Consider the following 10,768-nt stretch of genomic DNA (forward strand, 5'->3'; position numbering starts at 1 on the left):
GAAATAATCTGCTAAACTGATTTCATGCTGCATCTTATTGAGGTATCTATCGGTCAGTATCACTGACTAGTATCTTTCTGTGTCCTGGCTTCTGGTGTAATGGAAAATACAGTAAAAAACACAGTTCAGTCATGAGGTGTGTACTTCATATCCACTGAACTCTTGTAGAGCCCATATTCACCATGTACATTGCTCTTCTTTGAAGAAGCAACTCAGGGCTAATGCAATGAGGAATCTGGCTCCTTTTGCCGAATGTTCTCCCTGAAGTAATGTCAACACATTTCACAAAGTTACTAGTACAGTGGCTGGCTTGATGCTTCAGGCGCTCCAGTTCAGGCTCGTGGTTGAGCCTGAGATCAAAACTGTCTACATTGCTAGCTGGGTATATACTTGCCACCTGAACCTGTCAATCTATAATTGCCATTGCCCATGCTGCAGTTCTTCTGGGAAGTGCTTTTTAATATTATTTAACTAGACTCTGCTTTTTAATATTTAAAGGAAACATTATCTTCAGTTCTGTTTCCTAGTGGACGCCATGGGGAGAGAACCCTTAAAAAGAATGCCGGCAATGAATACAATAAAAGTGTTAAATGTATTTGTAGACTGTTACACATTTTCTTATTTATCATTATATTTTTATCCTACCTTTCCTCCAAGAATCTCAAGGGGGCGTTCATGATTCTTTTGTCTGCTTTTATCCTCACAACAACCCTGTGAGGTGGGTTAGGCTGAGAGACTATCTAGCTCAGGGTCACACAGCGAGCTGCATAGGGGATTGAACCCTGGTCTCCCATGTCCTAGTAATACACTCTAACCACAACACCACAATGAACAGGTTGATTACCACCTTGCAAAAGAAACCTATTTTACAAGAAAGAGGGAAGGTTTCAGTGCTCAGTTTCTCTGGTGTTGCTCCAATATCAGATCTCAGGATCTGTATTAGAGGCTGTTACACAGTTATCAGGCAGAATTCCATATTTTAATTTACGGTATTCAATGTGCCAAGTGCATTAATTCTACTTATATAATTATTATGGTGAAATAGGTGGGAGCCCTGAATGAAATCCACAAGCCCCAGACCTCCTCACTGTTGTAATCAAAGTATGTCCACATAGCCTTTTAAAAGTGCAGCAAACCTGTGGCTCTACAGAAAAGGTAATGGGGACGGGTCCCATCTGCCTCCCTCTGTAATTAAGGCATGGATAATTAATGCTTCTCAGCATAGACAGACTCACTAAACTGTCACCATGGGAAATTGAATATTTGTGACTGGGGAGTAGGACTTAGCCAATCAGAGGCTTGGAACATCAACGGAGGCTTGAGCAACAGCATCTCTGTTTTTGCAATCTAAGCAGTATCAAAAACTAAACACAACAAAGTAAACCTCAGTATGTCAGGTGGTCCTCCTGAGAAATTAGTGTCTGCTGCTAATAACAGTCAAGTCTATGCATATATAGGGTAATCTCCCCCAAGAGGTTCATAAAGGCAGACTGCTCCTGCTCCTACCTGTTCTGTTCAAACTGTTGTAATGCTCTGTCCTTGCACAGTGTAGGCCCAATACCAGAAGATTCCTTATTTCACCCTTGAGCCACGGCCTGCTTAACACATCACATTAAAGCCATAGTTAAAACCGAACTATGGTTTACTGTGAGCAGGCAGCATGCTGGTACAAACTGCTGAAAAGTCTGCTCCTCTTTACATGTTGCGTAGCTAAGAAACACGCCAGAGTCTGTTTTCTCATGATGTCTGAACCTGGGCTTGTGGCTTGTTTATCTCCAAGGAAAGAATGTAAGAGCATGCAAAGACTCTTGCTTGATGAGGTCAAAGGCCAATGTAGTCCAGCTTCTTGTTGTGAGTCGAGGACCCACCATCCTCTTAGAAATAAATAAGACACAAGGACACGTGTATTTTAGGTTAATGGGCATGTGAGTGGTATTGGCTTAGGCATTGGATCAAACAATCTATACATGACTCCACCCAGCTCAGTGGGGAGTCATCCAAAGGTTAACAACTAGTAGGAGGAGCTTGTTGATGCAAATACAACTGGAAGCTTCCCCTGATGTCACCGGGGGTCGTGCCATGGCCCTAGCCACCACCAGCAGGGCACCGGACAGGATCCACGACAGCCAGATTCCTTTAACGGAATACCCAAAAAGGGGAGGGGTAGGTGATGGCCACAACCTGCCCTCCAACACATGACACATATTCCAATGCCTAACCGCCGATACCTGAAAAGTTGTGATGATTTGTTACGAGGTAGGCGAAAAACCATGAGGCTAGTACCAATTTGCCAAATGGATAAAAATCCCTACCAGGCTCCCTGGGCAGCCAAGGCAACCAACCAAAGTTCATAGCAAGGTCAGAAGCATAGATATGAACTAAAGGGAGGGTGGGTGGGTGATCCAACGACTTCAGGATGCAAAATGATGGGACGGAGCTGCCACGGCTGCTTGAATGCAGCTCACCCTATTGACTGCTCCTCACTTGTGATTCCCAGCAACTGATCTCAGAGGCATACTTCATCTGAAAGTGGAGGTAGAAGATAGCCATCATGGCTAGTAGCCAGTTATAACATTATCCTCCATGAACTAATAAGTTTTGTTTTGGGCTGACTGTTCATGGTTTGCTTGGGGGAGCCCAGATTTGGGTGACCCTTGCTTGCTTACTGGTAGCATGGCAGCAATATGAATGGGGAAGGAGTGGAGTGTGAATTTTTCAGCATAATGAACCAACACACTGTTCATTCACACTGAAGCAGTTTGTTTGCAGCTATGCTTTAATTTAACATGTGAACTGGGCTAATGAATAGAGCAATCTAAAATAATAAAAACCAACAAAGACAGGTTTAATTTATTAGACCAGCTGAAACAATTCACAGAGGCTAATAGAACAGTTAACCTGTGTCCAACTCTGGGCACCACAATTTAGGAAGGATGTTGACAAGCTGAAAGGAGGGCAACCAAGATGATTAAGGGTCTGGAAACCAAGCCTTAAAAGAAACAGTTGAAGGAGTTGGGTATGTTTGGCCTGGAAAATAAGAGACTGAGAGGAGAAATGATAGTCATATTCCAATATCTCAAGGGCTATCCCATGGAAGAGGGAACAAGCTTGTTTTCTTCTCTGGAGGGTGGGATTCGAATCAATGGCTTCAAGTTACAAGAAAGGAGATTCCAACTAAACATCAGGAAGAACTTTCTGTCAGTAAGAGTTGTTCAACAGGGGAACGGTCTCCTGCAGAAGGTTATGGACTTCCTTGGAGGTTTTTAAACAGAGGTTGGATGGTCATCTGTCATGGATGCTTTAGCTGAGAGTCCTGCATTAATCGTTATTTACAAATCTTTTATGTGGCTTCTATGAACCCCCATGTGAATCATTTCCAGATTTGGGTGTTGTTTGTTTTTACATTTTCGAGTGGCATTCTATGACATAATACTATGATATATAAGGGTCTGGTGACCTCTGTTCCAGTGTATCTGAAGAAGTGTGCATGCACACGAAAGCTCATACCAATAACAAACTTAGCTGGTCTCTAAGGTGCTACTGGAAGGATTTTTTATAATACTATGAATTACAATTCCCAAGAGGGTTTACAATAATGTGTAGAGCCCCAACAATGTGCATATAGCAATGTTATGAACCAGGAACGGAGTCTCAGAAAATAGGCATTTCCCCCCAATACTTGCTGAGAAAGAGCATAACTAATTATTGAGTAAATTCTAAATAACGCTGAGTGCAGTTCACCCATCATGCATTGTACAAAATGTCTGCTGTCTTAGTATCAACTGGGGAAACAGATTATGCCGATGAACTATATTATAATTCACATTTGCTTGCTCACACAAACAGCTATGCTGTAAACTGAGACACTTTTCTAGTCAATTTTATTTCCACTTCTACCATGTAGGTATACGGATATGAAGATTAAGTCAAGTTAAATATTCCTTTCTCTGTATGCCTGGAGGTGTTTTGCCTTATTGGACCTTTTTGGGATAAAATAGGTTGGGACTGGCAAGTCAATGCCTTATGAGGAACGGCTAAGGGAACGGCTAAGGGAGCTGGGCATGTTTAGCCTGGAGAAGAGGAGGTTAAGGGGTGATATGATAGCCATATTCAAATATATAAAAGGATGTCACATAGAGGAGGGAGAAAGGTTGTTTTCTGCTGCTCCAGAGAAGCGGACACGGAGCAATGGATCCAAACTACAAGAAAGAAGATTCCACCTAAACATTAGGAAGAACTTCCTGACAGTAAGAGCTGTTCGACAGTGCAATTTGCTGCCAAGGAGTGTGGTGGAGTCTCCTACTTTGGAGGTCTTTAAGCAGAGGCTTGACAACCATATGTCAGGAGTGCTCTGATGGTGTTTCCTGCTTGGCAGGGGGTTGGACTCGATGGCCCTTGTGGTCTCTTCCAACTCTATGATTCTATGATTCTAAGTGTTAATGTTGGTCCTTGTGAGAAAATGGCTCTTGAAAGTAAGATGAATAGTTCATTATCCCGGCCATTCTAAAGCCATTAGAGAAATGCAGAGAAACACAAAACATGGGGCAGCATCTTTAACAATGCTGTGTGGCCTGTATTAACCGCCTTCCTATCTCACTGCCCCTCTGGTTTAAATATAGTGGCAGCTAAAAACCTAAAGCACAATGTTTTTTTTGTTTTGTAATAAACCTAGTGTTGCATTTTCTTGGAAACTGGCAGCAACATACCTGGTAAATTTGTGCAGTTTATCAGTTGCATCTGAATGATTTACATGGGATTGAGGGGAACCTGAATTTGAAGCAGGGAAATAGCTGGCAGGGGAAAAATTAAACCTCTCTGCTGTCAATAGCCCCATCCCAAAGCACCATTTCCCCTGCAAAAAGTTTTTGGACATATACCATGCATGTGCTTACACATTATGTGTCATTAACTGCTAAGGATAAATTAGAGGCATAAAGGTTGTACCATGTAGATTGATTAGTCAACAACATGGAGTCTATCAGTGGTTGAAGGGCGCACCAAATTGAATCCCAGACCTGGGACAAAACCCAAACCTGCCTTCCCCACTGCTCTCCTGGTTCTCTAGAGACTAGCAGAGAAAGTGAATTAGGAACTGTGGGAGGGAGGAAGAAGAGCACGCTTACTATAGGTGGACCAGGTATCTTGCTACACACACACAAACCTGAAAGCCAACCCTTAATGAAGATTCTGTATTGCTTACATTTTGGAGCCCCCACCCTTCCCACCCCCAAGAAAGGGAGAGCAGAAAAATACAGCAGATCCAACAAGGTAATTTATGAAATCGATCTTAACATAATTACCTGAATGTCTCTGGAAGACAGAGCCAAGATGCTGTCAGACTGGTGTTGTGGGCCTGACCTTTCTTGGCTACCTACCCCAGAAATCATTGCCAGTTTTAATAAGCCTACTCTCACAACTATGAGCAAGACTAATTGAACAGTATGGCAGAGTTGTTTTTAATCTGTGAAGAACAGGCCTGCCCTTTACCTCCGCGGCTTCTCTAGCAACAAACTTCTGCCTTCATCAACGACGAGTAATGTGAACAAAAGGAGGAGGTGGATTCAGATGAACCTGCACATCCGAGTGATGGGTGGGTGACAGCCTTTGCACCAAGCCAATGAAAGTCGGTAGCTGATTATTTCTAGAATAAGATTTCATGTCTGGAAGATTTGCTGTGGTGGCTTGAGTGGGAAGTTTGCTTTGATTACTTCTGCCATTTGGTCTGCTCTCTGCACACATCAATTCTAGCCAAATGAAAGTTCTAGATTGGATGCTAACTTTGCAAGAGGAAGGGCTTCTGAAAGCAACAGGGTGGATGCTTTGCATGCCTGTGATACAAATTCTGATTGAAATTTGTTTAAGGATTTCTAAACCACAAATCCCAGCAAAAGTTTCTGAAGCAGTGTACAATATAAAAAGAAAGAACATATATTACAAAAATTACAAAATTCCATCTAGTATACAATATAAAATGGCTGAGTCACTTTTCAGGATAAGTCCTCTTTGGAAGACAAGTTTTCAATTAAGCCAAAATGTTATGTGCTTGTCTGAGATCAATATGAAGCTAATTCAGAAGAACAGGAGCTGCAATTAGTTGTTGTAAGGCATACCTATAGGGCATACAGAACTCTTAACAATGACACATCAGAGTAATGCAATTGTCGGTCAGGGGTTTACGGAGGAAGGCAGTCCCTCACGTAACCTGGCCCAAGTTGTACAGGAGTTTTAATGCTAAAAGCAAAACCTTGAACTGAGCCCAGCAGCATATTGGCTGGCAGTCGAGTTCTCTTAGCAGAGGTGCTATATACTGTTGAGAAGGTGTCCCCCTCAGCAGCCTGTCTGCTGCATTCTGTACCAGCTGCACATTCCAGACTATGCCCAAGGGAAGCCACATACTGAATGCATTGCAGCAATCCTTAAGCAGCCAAGCTGTCCTGGTCAAGAATGGCTGCAGGTGCCATATGAGCAGAAGCTGGTAAATGCACTTGTAGTCACTGAAGCAACCTGTGTTCAAAGAAGCAGAGAATGATCCAGGAGCAACTTCAAACTGCATACCTGCTTCATCAGGGGAGTGCAACCCCCTCCCTAACAGGTAACTGGCCTATTTATTGGATACAGGAACCAGTTCGCCACAGAGCCCCCAACTTGCCAGGATTCAAGTTGGACTAAATTGCATTCGTTTTCATTAATCTTAGTTGTCAAGATTGTGGTATTCAAACTGAGATTACCAGAACGAGGGGCAGTGTTCATGTTTCATTCAACGGTGTTTTAGGAAAGTTAGTCTTTATCTCGCATGGAGATGGCTATCTAACAACATTTTCCATGTGCCTCCCTCTACATGTATTCCTCAACAGATGAAAAATTAGGATAGAAAACTCATGTGGATTTCACAAAATCTTTGCATGAATTTTGCAAAGTTACAGAAGTTGTTTGCAAAATTCATGTATGAATGAGTTTGTGGGTGCAAGATACCCATTATTCTGGATTTAGTGTTCAAAGCACATTCCTTCCTTTAAAGAATTTTGGCACAGTAGTTTAGTCCGGACAGAATTACAATTCCCAGCAACTCCCTAATACTTTTATATTATTACTGAATTTTAAATATATTTCTTGCAACTTTTAACAACCACAGTGTCCAGAATTATTCGGGGGGGGGATGTTTTTTTAAAAAATGTGTTTAACAGCAGTGTATATGTAGTTTAGTCTCATGTTCAGCACAGAAAACAGGTACCCAGGAATACATCCCCGGGTATCTGGTACAATGAGACTATTGCTTCAAAATCCATTTTAAACCATTACACACACACACACACACACACACACACACACAGATTTCCAGTGTGAAAAACCGCAGAATTTGTGGGTTGTTGGTGTGTGTTCCATGGATCTTAATAAACTGATAGCAGCATATTCTGCATCTGGATAACTGTATTGTGTATGACAAGCAAGTTTCCATAATGTAAGGTATAAATGTTTTTTAATGTTATTGGCTTTTTGGCTTATGACTGTTTGCATAGTAAAGATGAGGAAACGCAAACAAAATAATATGTGGTTGATCAGAGTGAAAGATCTTAAAATTTGGGAGGGGTGGGCAATGTAGCTAGTCAACAACTTCAATGAAGCATAATGATTCGACTTCTAAGTCTGGCTCTGGAAAGATACCTTTCAATCACTTATTCCACTTATCCCATAGCCCATTTTTTAAAAATAACCATTTTAGAAATGACCATTCAAGGCAGAGGATGGCTAAACTTTATGAGGATTAATTTCTGTAGCTTCTGACTGAAAAGGGAGCAGACAAGTCAATCAAAATTCACTCTACTTAGAAAAGAGAGGATATTTAAATGCTTAATACCTCTTAAATGTTCTGAAGTTTGAGCTTCTGTGTGCATCAGAAGTATTTTCAAAGCTTTATCATCTTGCCAAAGTAGGAACTTTAATGGCTGATACTTGAAAAATTTCTAGGCAGTCCCCAAGGCTTAATTACGAAGGTCTTTAATATAGCAGCTGCTTTATACCCAGTCCGTCTAGATCACTGTTGTGCACTCTGTCAGGCAGTGGCTATCCAGGATTCCAGACTGCGATCTCTCCCAGCCCTACCTGGAGATGCCAGGGATTATTCCCAGGACCTTCTGCATTCAAATCAGATGCTCCACCACTGAGCTATGGCCCTTTTATTTCAAAACTACATACGGCATGGAGAAAATGGACAGATAAGTTTATCTCCCTCTCTCATAATCATGACACTTGGGGTAAGCCCAATCAAGCTGTATGGTGGGATATTCAGGACAGAGAAAAGGAAGTCGTTATTTACGCAGTGTATAAACTATGGAATTAACTTCTTCAAGAAGTAGAGAAGGCCACCAAGTTTCTTTAAAAGGGGATTAGACATATTCATGGGCCTAACAGTCTGTAAGGATTACATTTATTTCACTAGGAAAGCTTTCTGACACAAATCAGGATGGGGGGGGGGAATACTATAACTAGTGTTGGGTCACAGGGAAAAATTGGGGATGCTGTTGGTATACCAACAAGCTGGAGTCCCTATAGATGCATGGGTCCTGAGTCTGGGAAATGGGTCAGTTGCCTGTTCTGGATAGGGTTGCGCTCCTCCTGAATGAATAGATATGCAGCTTGGGGGTGCTTTTTGATCCAGCATTGTAACTGGATGCTCACACATCTTCAGTGTGTAGGAGTGCCTTTTACTAGCTTCAGATGGTATGCCAACAGCTATGACCAAACCTGAATAGAGACACCTTGGCAACAGCTGTTTGCGCATTGGTAATCTCTATACTTGAATTTTGTAATGTACTTTGCATGGAGCGCTGAATGATCTAGAAGCTGCAGCTAGTTTAAAACACCATTGCTAAATTGCTCTCTGGGGAAACTACTGACAACGGAACACCTACGTTGAAAACATTGCACAGGCTACCAATTTGCTACCAAGCTAGGTTCAAGGTTTTAGTGATGTATAAACCATCACATGGTTCCAGATCTGAGAAGCTGCCTCTTTCCCTATATCCCACACCTGTTACTAAGATCTGCAGATGAATTTATGTTGATAATGCCACACGCCTCTGCAGTGAAATATGCTGCTGTTCAAGCATGTACTTTCAGCACGGTGTCACTTGTTCTCTGAAACTCCCTTTAGAAGTGAAGCGAGCCTCATTGTTGTTGTTTTCTACATCTGTTGAAAACCTTCTTTTCCTCCTAAGCATTCCTTTCCAATTTTGTCTATTTTATTTCCGCAGTAAATAGATACTGATGTTTCTAATACTGCTTTATTATCATCAGTTTAATTATTTATATTTTATTTCTATATTCTGCTTGGGTGTTCCTTGATTATAAAGCAGTTTATAAATCTGAAATAAATGATGATGATAATAATAATAATAATAATAATAATAATAATAAACTGTAGAAGTATTTATAAGCTTTCTTATGGAACACAGCCCACCCAAGGCAATTGGATCAAATGCAATGCAGTAACAGCCATAAAACTAAGAACCATAACAGCAATAGAAACAGCCATTAAAAAACATTTTGAAATGCAGGCCCGCTAAAATAATTAAAAATAATGTAACACAACAGCAATATCAAAACTCAGGAACTCTCCCTTCACAGTCAGCTCATAATAAAGGTGTCAATTATTAAAGGCTGTCTAGAAGAGTTGTGTTAGATATCCATTACTATCTTTAATTAGTCTTGACAACACACTAGGCAACACACAGAATATAGAAATCACAGTCCCTGTCTGGCAGGCTTACTCAGATAACTGGAGTTGTGGTATTTACTTTGTGTTTTACAGTCATAAGTTCAATGCCACTGAGTCAAAGGAAGCCGAATCAAAATAATGAGGTCTAGTAATTTGGGAGCATTGGAGAAGGCTGATTTCCCCAATTCATTCTGGTTTGCGGCCTTGCAATTCGCTTTTTAGCCTGTTTTCATGTTGCGCTTTAACGCGTCCTGGGACCTTGCAGTGATAAATAAATAAATAATCTTGTGCCCACTGTCAGAATCAGGTAATGAACGTACAATGGGAACACTACAGAATAGCTAGGGAAAGTTTGGTTAAGTATTACTTGCCCTAGGATATCTGTTCCGAGCATAAAGCTTTATGAAATTCAAAGCACAGAAAGAAACTGTCACAAGCACCCAACAAGTCGACAGTTATCAGAATACATTCTAGCAACTTTTAGCTAGTAACAGCAGAAGTCAGCAGGTGAAGCATTAACACCACCTGTTAATTGAAAGATATAGAGATAGTCTAGGTGAAAGGCTGGGAATGCTTGTGCCACAGTTGTGAATGTACCCAAAGAACATGTCTGAAGTCTGGTTACGGTCTTCTCAAGTCAGACAGTTAGGTCAGGGACATGGCGCTTCTCACACATATACCAATGCTAAGAACGTAGCATCATTAGGAAATTTTATACAAAAGCTTCATTTAAAAAGTTGAGAGAATGTAAAATTGCAATTAAGAGTACAATCTGATTATTGATAGTAATCTGAAACATACCTGCTTGTTTAATAACAAAGCAAGAATAGCTCATCTCTTAAGAAAAGCTTCTAAGTGCCCCCACAAAGATGCTAATTTTATTAATTAGAAGTGATTCATGAAGCTGCATGGCAGAAGTGATGTTTAGCATAGTTTCTAAAGCCCAAGCCATGCTTAGCGGCAGTGTAAGCTTGACATTTTTAATGAATTTTTTTCAAGTGGTCTTGAATGTATACAATGAATGTATGATGCCATCTTATACCCTTAGTCCAT

This window comes from Podarcis vaucheri, assembly GCF_965113315.1.
Source record: "Podarcis vaucheri genome assembly, chromosome: 4".
NCBI lineage: Eukaryota > Metazoa > Chordata > Lepidosauria > Squamata > Lacertidae > Podarcis > Podarcis vaucheri.